The sequence below is a fragment of the Castor canadensis genome, chromosome 2, assembly GCF_047511655.1.
Source record: "Castor canadensis chromosome 2, mCasCan1.hap1v2, whole genome shotgun sequence".
Lineage (NCBI taxonomy): Eukaryota > Metazoa > Chordata > Mammalia > Rodentia > Castoridae > Castor > Castor canadensis.
The window spans coordinates 100,263,526-100,278,727 of NC_133387.1; the positions used below are offsets into that span (position 1 = coordinate 100,263,526).

At 39.9% G+C, this 15,202-nt stretch overlaps 1 protein-coding gene across 13 annotated transcripts in view; it reads right to left on the reverse strand.

The window, feature by feature from the left end:
- Gli3 (GLI family zinc finger 3) overlaps positions 1-15,202 on the reverse strand; it is a 261,013-nt gene that overhangs the window by 205,947 nt on the left and 39,864 nt on the right. For 4 of the 13 annotated variants that reach the window (XM_074065372.1, XM_074065369.1, XM_074065370.1 and 1 more), the window contains one exon: positions 10,311-10,461. The exons of 7 other annotated variants lie outside the window; for them this stretch is intronic. The gene's annotated coding sequence lies outside the window, so the exon portion shown is untranslated. Of the gene's footprint in view, positions 1-4,665; positions 7,448-9,101; positions 9,207-10,310; positions 10,462-15,202 lie in introns of those variants that run through there. 2 more of the 13 variants (XM_074065367.1, XM_074065375.1) reach the window with 2 other exon arrangements.

Below are 15,202 nucleotides of genomic sequence, written 5' to 3' on the forward strand. Positions count from 1 at the left end.
TAGAAACCCATCACTGGACAGAGCAACACGACCATCACTGGAGGACTTACCAACTCAGGTTCTATGGAACAAGTGCCCAGAGCAAGAGCTAGAGTGGGTTTTGCTCACTTTTTTCTCAAAGTTAGAGAATGGCTAAAAAGACAGAAACAATGAACATAAATGACTCTTGGAAGGAGGTCTGCAAAGATGGAGGTGGCAACTAGTGGCCGTGAACAGGGTCAAGGAGAGTAGCAGTCTTTTTAAAGGATGATTATTTATATACTGATGGAGTCAGCTGGCAGAAAAACAAAAAATGTGGTACAGAAGGAAAAGTTGAGGGTGGCTGGAAAGATGGCCTGATGATGAAAAGGATGGGACACAGGATGCATTTGGAGGAACTGGTTTGAGACAGTAGCTAGGCAGTTCTTCCATGGGGACTGGAGGGACAACAGAACGTGTGGAGGGACAATAGAACATGTGGCCCCAACACTGGGAGACGAAGGGATGAGGGTGTAGGAATTGGTGAAACTTCTCACCTTTAAGGTTAGTTTACTTAGTAAAAGCAAGTAAAGCTTTCAACTGAGAACCGGTGAGGAGGTGGGCTGATGGGGATGAGAAGATAACAGAACATGTAAGACAGTCTTCTTGGGTCAACAGGAAAGTGAAAGAGCTGGGGAAGCTCACTCCCAAGAAGCCACTTTCTATCTTTGAAGCCCCCAAAGCACAATGTGTAATTACATTTCCTATTGTGTACTAAAGAATATAGCCTCAAAAAAAAAAAAAAAAAAAGGACAAGGAGATCTCAGGCCTACTCTAAAGCCTTTTGCAAACCTAGGCTTACACAGATGTCTTCTTTCTGGAAGGAAGGGGATTCCAATCATCCACCCAGGGGCTAGCACACTTTTTCTGTGAAGGGTCAAGGCGTAAATGCTTTCAGTTTTTTAGACATTATAGCTCTGCAATTCTACAATAGTTAGGGCCAATACAGCCACAAATGAGAATACATGAATGACTGTGTTCCAGCAAAACTTTATTTACACAAACAGGAGGCGGGCTAGATTTGGCCATTGAGCTTTACTTTGCCAACTTCTATAATCTAGACAAAAACATCTTCTAAGGATTATCTTAGAGTATCATGACTTCTCATCTACACTGAAAATATTACTACCTAACAAAGAAAAGGACCAAGTACAATGCAAATCCTAATGGGCAACGGGATTTAAACACCTCATTGATGCAAGGCTCCCAAAGGCTAGTTTATACAGCTAATTTAGTATATATAACACTATAAATTATCATTCACGGTGGTTTCAACGTATAATAAAAACATTCCATTACCCCACACTGCATTCCTCAGAGATGATTATACCAATTTTCAAACAGATAATGGCAAACAGAGGTAAAGTACCTAGAAAAGGAAAAATAAATAGTATCAAGTGCTAACTTGCTAAAAACTCATGCACGTACATTCCAGGAATGGATATTTGCCAGTTATCTGGGCCAGAAAAATAAGATACCTTCCATCAGGTTACAGGATTTCAGGTGGTCCTTTTAGATGGGGTAAGTTTCTGTATGTTTAGATCCATCTGTACGTTTCTCTGCAAGAACTCTTTCTCCCCTAGGCTCCCGGGCCACCAGTTTTCAAAGTGACTCAAGATTCCATGTACTCAGATTGTACGCTCTGAGCAGTGCTGTCCAACAGAACCTTCTGCAAGGACTGAAATGTTTCAGTCCTTCTGTTCAATATGGTGACCAGTATAGTCACATGAGACAAGCAAGCCCTTCAAATATGGCTGTGTGACTGGGGAAATGAATATTTCATTTCATGTCATTTTAGTTTACTAAGTTTTGAAAATACATAGTCAAATATGGCTAGTGGCTACTATGTTGATCAGACAGCTTCAAGGAAAAAAAGGAGAATGAGAACATAATTAAGCATCATTTTCTGTTTTGATTAAATTCTCCAAATAATCCCAAATATTCTGCTTTATAATTCTTATGTTTAAAATTAATAATAGTAATAATAATAATAGTTCCTATAAAGATATGCTTCTTATCCAAAAAAAGAATAAATAAATAAATAAATAAAAACATATCTCCCACTTCACCTCCTACCAGCCAAGGTTTGTTTTTTTTGTTTTGTTTTGGTAGTACTGGGATTTGAACTCAAGGCCTCATGCTTGCTAAACAGGAGGTCTACCACTTGAGCCACTCCACCAGCACTTTTTTGGTTGGGTATTTTTCAATATAGGCTCTTAAGAACTATTTGCCCAAGGGATATCATCCTGATCTCTGCCTCCTGAGTAGCTAGGATTATAGGTGTGAGCCACCAGCACCCAGCCCAGCCAAAGTTATTAATCAACTTTTCAACTTTCACTAGAAGATAAAGAAGTTTTCAAGGAAGGAAAAACATATTCTCTGTCTGTATGGGAATTAAATATTTGGCAAATAAATCTCTATTGAACATCAGCTTTACCATCCTTGTGGGGCATAAACGCCACCACATTGGTGGTGCCAGCCTTGTAACTGCCTTTCACTGTGTGCTGGCAAACCACACCAGGACAGGCGGCAACAGGCGGAATGCTAATTAGCTTTCATGTACAGGCTGTTCTTGGGGAAAAGGAGGGGAGTTGAGGTATCTCATCATTACCTTATCTTACCCCAACCAGTCCCACAGCAAGGGTTTAGCCAAATGAGCCTCAGAGAAACAAATGATTTCTGGATACAGCAGGGAGGAAGGGGTTTGTGGTCAGAAATCCATGTTCCTTCCAGAGAAGTTAGTTTAGTTTTCTTTCCAGGGCACTAGGCACCTGTGACACCCCAAAGACTTCTCAATATCCCTACACAGCACCCAAGTAAAGAACACATGCTGTGTTCTCTATTATATCTATACTTATTTTATATAGTTGTTCATGTAAAGAAACTGTGAGTCACCTTTTACTCTTTTCTCTTTTCTTTACATCCATATCCAGTCCAGCCACACCTCCATGGCAGAGCCTGAGCCCATCCACTTCCAACCATCTCCACAGCTGAACCACTAACCTCTCTTTCCTGGACTTCTGCCTCAAACTTCAGAATGGCCTGGTTCTACTCTTGCCTATACATTACCCAGACCATCTTTTCAAGGTTGAGATCAGAGCACGGAGTCAGGAGAAGAGAATTGTAAGCACTGCAACTTGTGGCCTCAGGCAAATCATTTAACCTCTCTGTGCCTCAGTTCCCTCATCTGTAAAATGGGGAGAATAACACTATGAACTTGATAGTTATCAAAGGTTCGATGAATTACTCATATAAAACACTCAAAACAAAATAAACCTGCTTTAAACATGTTCTAAGCATGTTCTAACTAGCAAGTACCCTCTCTGGAAAGCACCTGCCTGCTTTCAAATCTCTGAATAACTCCCATGATACTTAAAATACAACCCAAACTCCTGGCTTTGGCCTCTTCTTGTTTTGCTCCTCCCTATTGTCCTGTTTCTGTTCTGGGACAACTCCATCTGTGTTCCATCCAGTGCTCTGCCTTGCCAGGCCCTTGGCCCACAGATCTTTCCATGGCTGTGCATTCTGGTGTTCCCCAGCCGCTCAGATACTTGCTAGCTCACCAATCCTCTCATGACCATCAGAGTGCCCATTCAGCCTAGTACCTCCTTGGTACCAAGGTCACTGACTTGTTTATTGGCTATCTTCTGATAGGAGAGAGGGCCTGCTCTTTCGTGTTGTGAGGACCCTGTCTATTTCACTAAATGCTCTATCTCCAGGACCTACAATGATGCCTGGCTTTAGTAAGTGCACAGTGAATATTGTGGTGATGTATTACTTCCATTGCTTCCATGAATGGATAAATGAATGGATGGATGGACGGATGGATACAGCCATGTGATATACATCCTGGTTCACACTACAATGCCCAGTCCAGATCCCCTTCAATGAAGAGTTGGTTGCCCCAGCTGCTGACAGCAGACCAGCCTCAGGTACAGGGTTGCCTGACCTGAAGAGAGATGCCTTGCTCAACGTCATGCTCATTTCCTAGAAAGCCATCAACTAAAAACTGATCTGTGAATGGGTATGAAGGGCTGGCCATCTCAATCCAACATGAGACAACTCCTACAGCCCATTCTAGCTGCAGAGCTCCCTGTGGAACTGACAGCAATGCCATAGGGCCTGTATTGGATCTTAACATCTCCTTCACCCACTTCTGCTCCTAATAACACTTCTAAGTAAATCTCCTGCACACTAAACTATATCTCAGAAGCTGTATTCTGGGATGTGCAACCTGCAGTACCTAGAGTATCTGTCAAGGCGCATACCTGGCATCTTTCTGCATTGTGCTACTGGATCCCTCCCCTGCCTAAACTCATGGCTTTTATAACTATGGTGCCCACAGCTTATATTAACCTCCCCGCCACTGCCCCACTATTGCAGGGGGTTTTAGATCACATTTCCTGAGTCTATTGGAATCCATATTCAAATCTGCAAATGTTATTCTTACCACAATTTAGCCATGGTTTTTTTTATTTTTCCTAACTCGTGAGAAGGGGTACAGGAACTACCTTAAGAGACCGTTTCTACGCACACCTGACCCAACTGTATTCCTGTTCCCTATCACCCATTTCCACTCCTGCCTCTTTTTCAGCATCTATTCAGAGAGATCCAGAGACCTTTAAAGAGAGCGTTTAAATCCCATACCTCATAGTTTTCTTGTAATTATGGCAGGATGCTCAGAGATAGTTCTTGTGCAATTCCCAGATTCTGCAGATGAGCTGCAGCTTCTCCCACAGTCCTCAGAAAGTACAAATAGCCAAATGCTTTATTTGTGATGTTCCAGAGCTGTCCAGATGTGCTCCAGCTTCCCTTATGCAATCTTATGCACCACAGATGTGCCACCACAGAGAGCAAGTGCATGGCCTTCTTCACAATCAGTGATTCTTCAGCCCACACTGGGTGTTGTTAGCATCAAAGAAGAAGGATTGTGATTTTTCTTTTAAAATTTTAATCCTCAGCAGCGATATTGAGGACTTTCTTTCTTATCTTCTATACAAACTTCAGCTTCTTGGAGCCCCCAGGCTTACCTTGTCCATGCAGCCATGCAGCCCTGTACTTGGTTTCCTCTCTACTCCACAGCAGCCACTTCCTCAGCACTGGTGTACAGGACGCCCAACTGGTGCAATGTTTAGCCTCACTGTCACCACACATTAACCAAATGATCCAACAAGTCTGAGCATAGCATCAGCAAGCCCAGGTATGAAATTCAGACTTAAAACATGGCTCAGCACATCAGAACCAAATTGCAACCACACAGACCACAGGTTTATACTACAGAGAGAGTATCTGAAATAAAACTCAGTCAATCCCAGCCCCTCTCAACCACTTTCCCCTACAACCCTCCCCTAATCAAACAATCGATCACTCCCTCTTGAATCTCCCCACAATCTCCCAACCCTAATAGCCATGATGTAATCTTAGGACTGACTGAAGTTTTAGGTACTCTGTTTAAACTGGCAGAAGTCTGAGTTCCTTAAAATCAGTCCTCTCCATCTTGCTTGGCTCCCTGTGGCCAGCTCGGTATCTGGCATAAGCAAGATACTTTAAATACCTTTGACATTATTCAGGCTACATCATGTGCTAGCAAGAGAGCACAGAAAAGAAAAATCTGGAAAACCACACAAGCACCCAGAGGAAACAACAGAGGAAGGGCTACCACTTTCAGCAGAACAACATCTTGGCCCATCAACACCCCAGTGCTGTGGAAGGTGAAATCCAAGCCTTTTGCCATGGTTAGCCATTAGGAGGCTAACACCAAACAAATCCAACTAATGTAATAAGCCCAGACAAACATCATCTGTGAAAATATTAGGTCCCTCGATCTAAAGCTTTGAATGTGTAGTTAGTTCAAACAGACTTCACTTCTGGTTCTGTGCCCAATCAGCATTGGAAAACTAGCACATGTCATTTTGGGAACTAAAGTGAACATTTAAATGTTTCGGGTCTACCTAGAAAAAACTGACTAAATAACATTAGGATTATCATTAGGAACAGCATTAGCAATAAAATGAAAAGGAAAATTATTCACAGATAATATTGTCTTCTTTCATGAAATATTAGAACGAAGTTTGATATCTGGGATATAGCTACTTAACGTACAAATTGATAAAAAAGGAAAAACTAAGAACTAGTTCATCAAGTTTGGCACTGAAGATGATGCCAACATAATGTACAGGCAACAGGTAAAAGCCAATTAATCAATCATTCCTTTGCTGCTGCCTATGTTATTACTTTTCTAATAAGAATTTCATTCTTTTTAAAACTGAATAACAAAAAAGTGTAAATCAAGGGAACTATACTGGCTTGAAGTGTCCCTCCCAAAATTTGTGTCCACCTAGAAATTCAGAATATAACATTATACATCTTTGTCAATGTAATTAGCTAAGATAAGGTCCCAGTGGACTAAGGTGGACCTTAAGCCAATTAATGGTCCCCTTATAAGCCACCATTACCCATAGACACAGAGAGGAGAATACCAGGTAACAAGGGAGGCAGAGATTAGAGCCAACGAATGCCAAGGATGGCTACAACCACCAAAAAATGGAAGACGCAAGGAAAGATTCCATCCTGAAGCCTTCAGAGGGAACACAACCCTGCCAACACCTTGACTTATGATTTCAAGCTTCTACGATGGTGTAATTATAAATTTCTGTTGTTTTTAAGTCATCCAGTTTGTGGTAAATCAAACATGTTATGGCATGCTGATTAGTAGCTATTCCTAGGAAGAAAGATCTTCACCTTTTCATCTACTACATGGTGAAAGAGCAATAATAAAAATAAACACATTGCCAGTAAAGAGTAAATTGATTTAGCATTTCTGAATAGGTATCAAAGCCTTAAAATGGATTTCTTGATCTATCAACTCTATGTTAAGGAATTTATATAAATAGAGATAGGAACAAAAAAATTTAGCTATAAGGACAACCACCAGACTATTTATATTAGTAAATATTCCAAAATGTGAAAATAACCAAGATGTCCTCCAGTAGTTGAATGAATAAATTAACTATGGTATGTTCAAACAATAGAGTATTACTCATTGTCACAAAGAAATGAGCTATCAGGCCCATAAAGGAAACTTAAATGCATATTACTATGCAAAAGCAGCAAAACTGAAAAGGTTTTGGTGCCAACTATATGACATTCCAGGAAAAACAAAACTGTGAAGATCTGTGGTTGTCAGAGGCTGGGAAGGATGAGTAGGCAGAGGGAGGAATGAATAAGAGGAGCACAGGTGATTTTTTGGGCAGTGAAACTCTTCTGTGTGATACTATAATGGAGGATACATGCCATATGTATTTGCTCAAACCCACAAAATGTGTGAGACCAAGAGTGAATCCTAACGTAAACTATAGACTTTGGGTGATAGGGGTGTGTACAGGTTCACCAGTTATAATGTACCACTCTGGTGGGAGGTGTTGACAGTGGGAAGGCTGTGCATGTGACGGGAGCAGAGGGTTAGATAAAACATCTGTACCTTCCACTCAATGCTGCTTTAAAATAGAAAAATCTACTAAAAAAGAAAGAAGGAGAAGGAGAAGGGAGGAGGAGGAGGAGGAGGAAGTGGAGGAGGAGGAGGAAGTGGAGGAGGAGGAGGAGAAGAAAAGAAGAAGAAGAAGAAGAAGAAGAAGAAGAAGAAGAAGAAGAAGAAGAAGAAGAAGAAGAGGAGGAGGAGGAGGAGGAGGAGGAGGAGGAGGAGGAGGAGGAGGAGGAGGAGGAGGAGGAGGAGGAGGAGGAGGAGGAGGAGGAGGAGGAGGAGGAGGAGGAGGAAGAGGTGGAGGAGGAGGAGGAGGAGGAGGAGGAGAAAGGGAAAAAAGAAAAGAAAAAAGAAATATCCTAAATAAGCAACAATAAAGGACTGAAAAAATAAATTTTGGTCCAGCCAACCAATGGAATGTTTGGAAAGAAAGACAAACAGATGCTCATCAGTCAGAAGAACAGGAGATGGACAGAAATTCTAAACAAAATCTAAACAGAGTTCACACAACAGAGAGACAGTGCAGAAAGTCATTGTGTGGAAGACCGAGGTTCAAACAGACATAAAACCACAAAGGTGGACAACAAAATCAATACTTGGCATTTCAGAGCACCTTCCTGTATGAGGCACTAATCACATCCTAATAAAAGCAACAGGGCTTTTGCTCTCCATTTTCACAAGCCAGTCGGGAAAAGTATAATCAGCCAAAGCCAAAATAAAACAATTGGTACAAAAAATAACACATGGAAGGTTGAGATAATCTAACACACATTTTCAAGCATGTAAAAGATTACAAGGAACACCCACTTTGTACTCCACTGGCTTTGAAGAATAAAGAAGAGGAAACAGGCTCCAACCTTAGCAAGTAAGACTTGATGACACAGAATTGAGAATAATCTTACCAAAATTTTACAGAGTCCTGGAGAAAATTAGAAGGCTAACAGGAGGCTCGCTTCCACCCTAATGATTATTAACAGAATGAACCATTTCCTTTCTTGGATTATAGGAAGCAAGCCTGAGCCAATTTGCTGTTGAAACCCTCTCAAAAGCTGTCACATACTGTCATCTTACATCATGATAGACTCAAGAACCTGCTGTAATGAATCTTCACGGCCCAGCAAAACACACAGGTGGATGATGTGCACAGATACACACACGCAACATAGAACTTCATTGGTTGCAATTCTATAGGATAATTTGTTTCTTTGTTTGTTTGTTTTTGAGACATGGTCTCACTACCCAGGCTGGCCTCAAACTCAACTATTTTCTTGCCTCTACCTCCAGTAAAGGATTAAAGGCATGTACCATCCCATCTAGCCATAAGTTTTTTGAAGTGTTTACATTTGCAAAGAATATTACCAATGATTATTTTATACAGTAACAAAATTAATGGCATAAATACCATATTATCATTACAAAATCCAATGTATTGACACACCCACTACATTTTTAGAGGTTTGAAAAAAGCAGGAAGAAGTGAAAATAATGATAATAGAAAAAACAAATTGTAGAGTGGAAAAATGAAAGCCATCAGATTTGAATTGATTTTTTTTGGTACTGGGTTTTGAACTCAGGCCTTTCACTTGTTAGGCAGGTTCTCTACCTCTTGAGCCATGTTCCCAGTCCAAGTCATCAGATTTGATAAGTAGATTCCAAAGCAGGCTGTCTGGAGACCAGGGAGGCACAATAAATTGAAATTCTAGTAAATCTACATAGGACAGAAAAACATAAACACAAATAAGGAAGGGGATGATCTAAACATAGAAGAGGAAGAGTTGCTTACTGCTTTTTTTTTTCAATGAAGTTACTAAAATTCTATGTAGTTGAAATCTTCATTAAATATAAGGTACCAAAATCAACTTATGAAGGGAAAAATACGAATGATCCAGTAGCAATAGAGGAAAAACAAAAAAGTTTCCAAAATTATTTCCAATGAAGGGTCCACACTTAGACCCTGGTTGTTTTGTGTGAGTGAATTCAACCTTCCAAGAAAAGACGATTCCACAAGTTGAAAAACCTTCCAGAGTAAGGTATTTGGGAAAATTTCCCATTCATTTCAAAAATGAATCCAATTTCCATACCAAAATCTAACACGGTAGGGACAAAAGAGGAAATCTAAAAATACATATCAAAAATACTAAGCTCCTAAATACAAAACTGGCAAATCAGGTCATGCCAAAAAATCTAGAATCAAATAGATTTTATATCAGAAAACATAATTAGAAATATGAAACATTGTATAAAGATCATCAATTGGTCAAAAGAGAAAAATCGTGTATCACAAAATCCAAAGACGGTAAAAAGATATTTTAAAGGATTCATTAATCACTTGTAATGTTTTTAAAAGTTCCAAATTCAAACTAGAAAGACATTTCCTTAACCCAATTTGAAAAATAATAATACAAAAGTTACAGTCAAGATAGTTATCATCACTACTAATCCTTATTATCCAAGAAGTTAGTCAGTTCAATAATATATAATATAGGAATTCAGAGCACAGCAATTGGAAGGGAAATAAAAACATTATTACTGGCAGACAGAATTATAATCTAACTGAGAAAGCACAGGAGGTATAATAGAGAAATTAGTAGAACAACTAAAATATTTAGAGTCATAAATTTTAAAATAAATATCCAGAAATCAATCTTTTCTATTTACCAGCAATTATACCAGTTTTTTAAAAGTAGACAATATGTTTTGAACATTACTAACTGCTAGAAACAGTGTTAATCCCTTAACACATAAACTCGTTTAATTTTCAAACAAGCCTATGAAGTAGATAGCACTATAGATGAGAAAGGCACAAACTTACATGAACTAAGTATCTTGACTGAAGTCTCACTCGTGGCAAACGCCACAACCAGGACCAGGAGTAGGAAGTATGAAGGGAAAATCTTCTTGAAAAATCATTCCACCCACACTGTACTGTCTTCATTCAACCAACAGGTCTCACAGCCAACATGCTAAGAACACAGCAAGAAGACATGCAACCCATCCAAAAAGCATTAAAAAAAAAAAACTTCACCAACAATCACAAAAACACCCCACTGGAGTAGAGACATACTCTACAAACAGGAATACATACTTTTAAAAATACCAATTAACTTCAAAATAATAAACAAATCTACTGCAACTCCACCCGCGGTCTACAGAGACAGCGCTAGTTTTGGTAGAGGTTGTGTTTTGCTTCGGGAGGGCTCCGTTTAACTGTGTGGTTCTGAAGTTCATTTAAGAGTGGAAAAATGAATAGCCAGCCATGAAATTTTAATCACAGAGATTAAAATATTCTCTTAAATGCCAGTCATTGTTCTCTTCAGGTTTGTGTCTATGCACGTACCTTCTCTTACCTGGGATCACCTTCCTAACACAGTTCTGTGTCCACCTTTGGTGGCCCCTTGGAATTAAGAAAGATGAAGTACAAGTGAAGCAATAAAACCTAACAGCAAGAAATAGGTGAAGATTTAGAGGAAAAGATGCTGCAATTAAACACAGGTCATTCCCAGAGAGCTTTCATAAAAAAAAAATAATAATAATAATAAAAAATAAACATAGGTCATAGAAGGTGCCAGTGGCTCACACCTGTATTCCTAGCTACACAAGAGGAAGAGATCAGGAGGACTGAGGTTCAAAGCCAGCCTGGACAAATATATTCACAAGACCCTGTCTTAAAAAATTCAAAAAAGAGCTGGTGGAGTGGCTCAAGTATCACTTGCCTAGCAAACATGAGGTCCTGAGTTCAAACCCCAGTACTGCCAAAAAAAGCGGGGGGGGGGGGGTTGGGAAGCATAGGACATATGTGAAAGTGACCAAACTATGTTTGACATGTACTCTTTGGTCTTCAAACTTAATAGTTAAGACTCCTTATCACAGACCAGGCTGCCTGTACTCCCAGCACTCAGGAGACTGAGGGCAGGAAGATGGGGAGCACGAGGCAAACCTGGGGCACATAGCAAGGTCCAGGCCAATTTCGACTACATAATGTGACCCTGTCTCAGAAATCTGGAAAGAAAAGAAAAGAAGAGAAAGGAAGAGGAGAAGAGGGTAGGGAAAAAAAAAAGAGTCCTTATCACAAAAAGTTAAGGGAGGTGGGGAGGTGGATGAGGAAAGAGAGGAGGATGACACAAGTAGAAAATAATGCTAAAATGATCTTACATTATTCATGTTTAATTTGGAAGAGCAATGCTCAAGAATAATTCAACAGCCATACAAAAGCAGGACACTACGTGAAGAGATGTCAACCTACATTCTTCATCTGTCACTTGTCATCTCTGCACATAAACACACACACTGGCCATCCTTCCAGCGAGGTTTCCCCAAGCCCAGCACACTTTGAGCTAGCACTTCTGGAAGTCCCTTCTCTCTCTTCCACTTAACACCCAATTTTCTGGCATTCTATCGTCTAAGTCTGCAAAAAGACCTGCACAAACCACAGGCCCCAGCCTAGCACCAAGAAAGATACAGATTAAGAGAGTGCAACTCAGCTTTCAAGGCCCTCTGCAAGTTTAAAGTTTCAAAAAATGGGGGAAAATGGCCACATCAAAAAGGTGGTGATTTTTTGACTTGGCTCCAGCTTTTTTAAATATTATGTTTCTAAATAAAGTAAATGGATACGCCAGAGAAACAGCTAAAGGAAGGTCACCAGGCAGCACAACTACTTGAGATTTGATAAATCAAATAAACAATGAGGCCAGCAAAGGAAAGCAGAGAGCACATTACAGACCCTCCTGCTCTTTTTGTTTTTCCATTAAGGAGCTGTTCTTATAAACAATGAGCCCATTCAAAAGGGGTTTAAAAAAAAAATCCCTGGAGGAAGCTTCTATCTCCTCAACCCAAAGTGGGGCTCCCCCTTTTCTCCTGCCTGTGAACACCGGGGCCTCCAGAAATGCCATTCTGCCTGCATGTGCAAAGGAAAACCTTTGATCAGTAGCTCCAAGGGGGAAAAAAAAAATCCTGACTCAAATTACTAAGGAATTCTATTGGTAGCAAAAGGTGAGAGAAAATTAAAGGCCTCACAAAGAATTAATTTGCTCTCAGGTGGGACTTTCCCCTGCACAGAGCAAACAGCAGAGGTTTGGGGGTTTTGTAACTTTTATGTAGCACTATCTGAACATGCACATCCAGTGAAGACCAGGTTTCCCAACAAAACCCCCTTTTCCCACGGATTCCTGAGTTGATACCAGGAAGCTTAAAAACTTAATTAAGAAATACCCTCAACATATGGAAAAGTACAAATGTTACCTACATACCAGAGAAATGTTAGAAGGCTCCTATATTTGCTTCCAATAATTTGAAGGAAATAAAACAGATACAGCTGAATTCTCTCTCTTCCCATCCCCTCAAAGCTTACTCACTCTCTCTTCCAGAAATAATAATAATAATAATAATAATAATAATAATAATAATAATAAAAACAGCAAAGAATTTAAGTCAGTGTTTATGTTTCCTGTGGAGTTTTTTGTTTTGTTTTGTTTCATTTTTGGCCCATGACCACGAAACTGATTTTTGCATTGTAAAACTCCATAAAGGAGTCTCTTGCCCTGTTTCCAGCCAGTATCAACTTAGTACAGCAAGCTTTTCCAGAACCTTTCAGCTCCCATCCATTTTGTGTCCCTATATGTGTGTGTATATATACTTTTATTTTATTTATTTATTGTTGAGTCTGGGGACCAAACCCAGGGGCTTGGTCTCCCTCTGAACCACACCCCAGCTCTATCACCTTCATACATAGACTCTTGCCTATACGACATTGAAATGAGGATAGCAAACTGAGGGCAGAATTAAAGATAACAAACCCAATATTTACCATAAGAAAAAATAGGCTCTTAGATTTACAGCCTAAGCAGACCCACCATATTATAAATGGTCTTTTTACCTAACCATTGTCTGTATCAAGAAGTTCAGGCCTCCATTCATCTCTTCTTGCTCTGCTTCTGGCATCTTCTGTTTTCCCAATTACCACCACCATTTTCAGGCCTGGTCTCTTTTCTAAGTTTCTGAACTTTGTATCCAAACACTTGGATGACATTAGACTCAGCCCGCCAAATTGAGGTCATCATCACCTCCAAACCTACTTTACTCCTGCTTTGGTAAATGGTACAACCATCCACCTGCTATAGTTTGGATCTGGGTGTCTCCCAAAAGCCCATGTGTTAAAAACTTTGGTCTTCAGCTTGTTTCTATTGGGAGGTGGTGGTAACCTGTAGGAGGTAGGGAGGTTACTTATTGAGAGGTTTTAAGCCATTGGAGGCACGCCCTCAAAAGGGTTTGAGGGTCATGGTTTCTTTTTGTTGTTGTTCTTTTGATTCTCTGCATGAGGTGAATGGGCCTATTCCACTAACACACACACCCACCATGATGACCTGTGTTGACACAGGTCCAAAGCAATTGGGTCAGTCAGTCATGGACCGAAACTGCCAAAATAAACATTTTCTCTTTTTAAGTTGATTTATCTCAGGTACTTTGTTACAGTAACCGAAAGTTGATTAACACAATATCCAAAGAGCCCAAGCTACAGAACTGGGGAGCATCTTTGACTCTTTCCCTTCACTCCCACAGTCCTTTTAAGCCCAATAGAATTTGAACTAATGTCTCTGCTGCACTCAATTCTCCCATTCCTGTTGACATCAATCAAGTCCAAGCCACCACCAGCATGTACTTGAGTTAATGTAGGGCCTTCTAATAGGTCTCTCTACTTGTGTTCCACCCTCTAACCTACTATACCTACTATAGCTGGATTCATATAACCCAAATGTAATCTATCTACCTTAATAGATTATAGCTCTCCTTGGTATAAAAGAAAACAGGGCTTCTCAAACCTTCATAAATTAGATTCTGTTTAACCAGTTTCATTCAAATCCACCACCTCTCACCCTACTCCCTAGTTTCCTTAAGGCGATTTTAGTTGCCAGATATACAAAGATCCCTTTCACCTTTGGGAAGTCTCCCTGACCTTTTGTCTAGAACTATGTACCTACTTCCTCATGCCTGCGTTCTACCTTGCTTCTCCAATTCATTTTTTTTAATAGGTTTTGGCTTGAACATCAGTTCTTCTAGGAAGTGTTCCCTGATGTTCAATAGTGTCAATGCATCGTGCGCTCACATCTCCCCAGCACTGCTTTAGCATAGCAATAATCAAATTTACTAGTATGGCTCATTTAATAATCAAACTTCAGCAGCAAACTACTGAACACATGAATTGTTTAACTCATTTTCAGTACTCAGCACGTGTTTGGCACATGGGGCATTCTTGAAAAATATTTACTGAAGAAATAAATTAATGAGTGTGTGGATGAAGATTGATGATAGAGGGGTAGATTAGTCGGGGTTCAGTACAGTTTAGTTGTTGTCTTGCTCCCACAGAACAGATGGGCCATGTGGACAGTCATGGTGTGTCAGTCTCTATGTAACATGGTTCTAACTAGAATGCTAGAATTGAGTGTATTTCCTTTCCTGATCATTTTTCATGCATGATTTTGTTGCCATATCGTCCAGGTGGAGTGTCTCTAGTAAACTAAACTTAACACAAAACTACAGGGTTAGAAAAAGAAAATCAGCCAATTACATCCTCACTAATATCCAGTGGTGTCTAAATCAGGTAGAACTTTAAGAAGCTTCAGAAAATGATGTAATTTCATTCATTCAGTCATAAGTAAAGATGTTCTCATGATCATGAAAAAATTGGAAATATTTTTAAAGAATGTACAC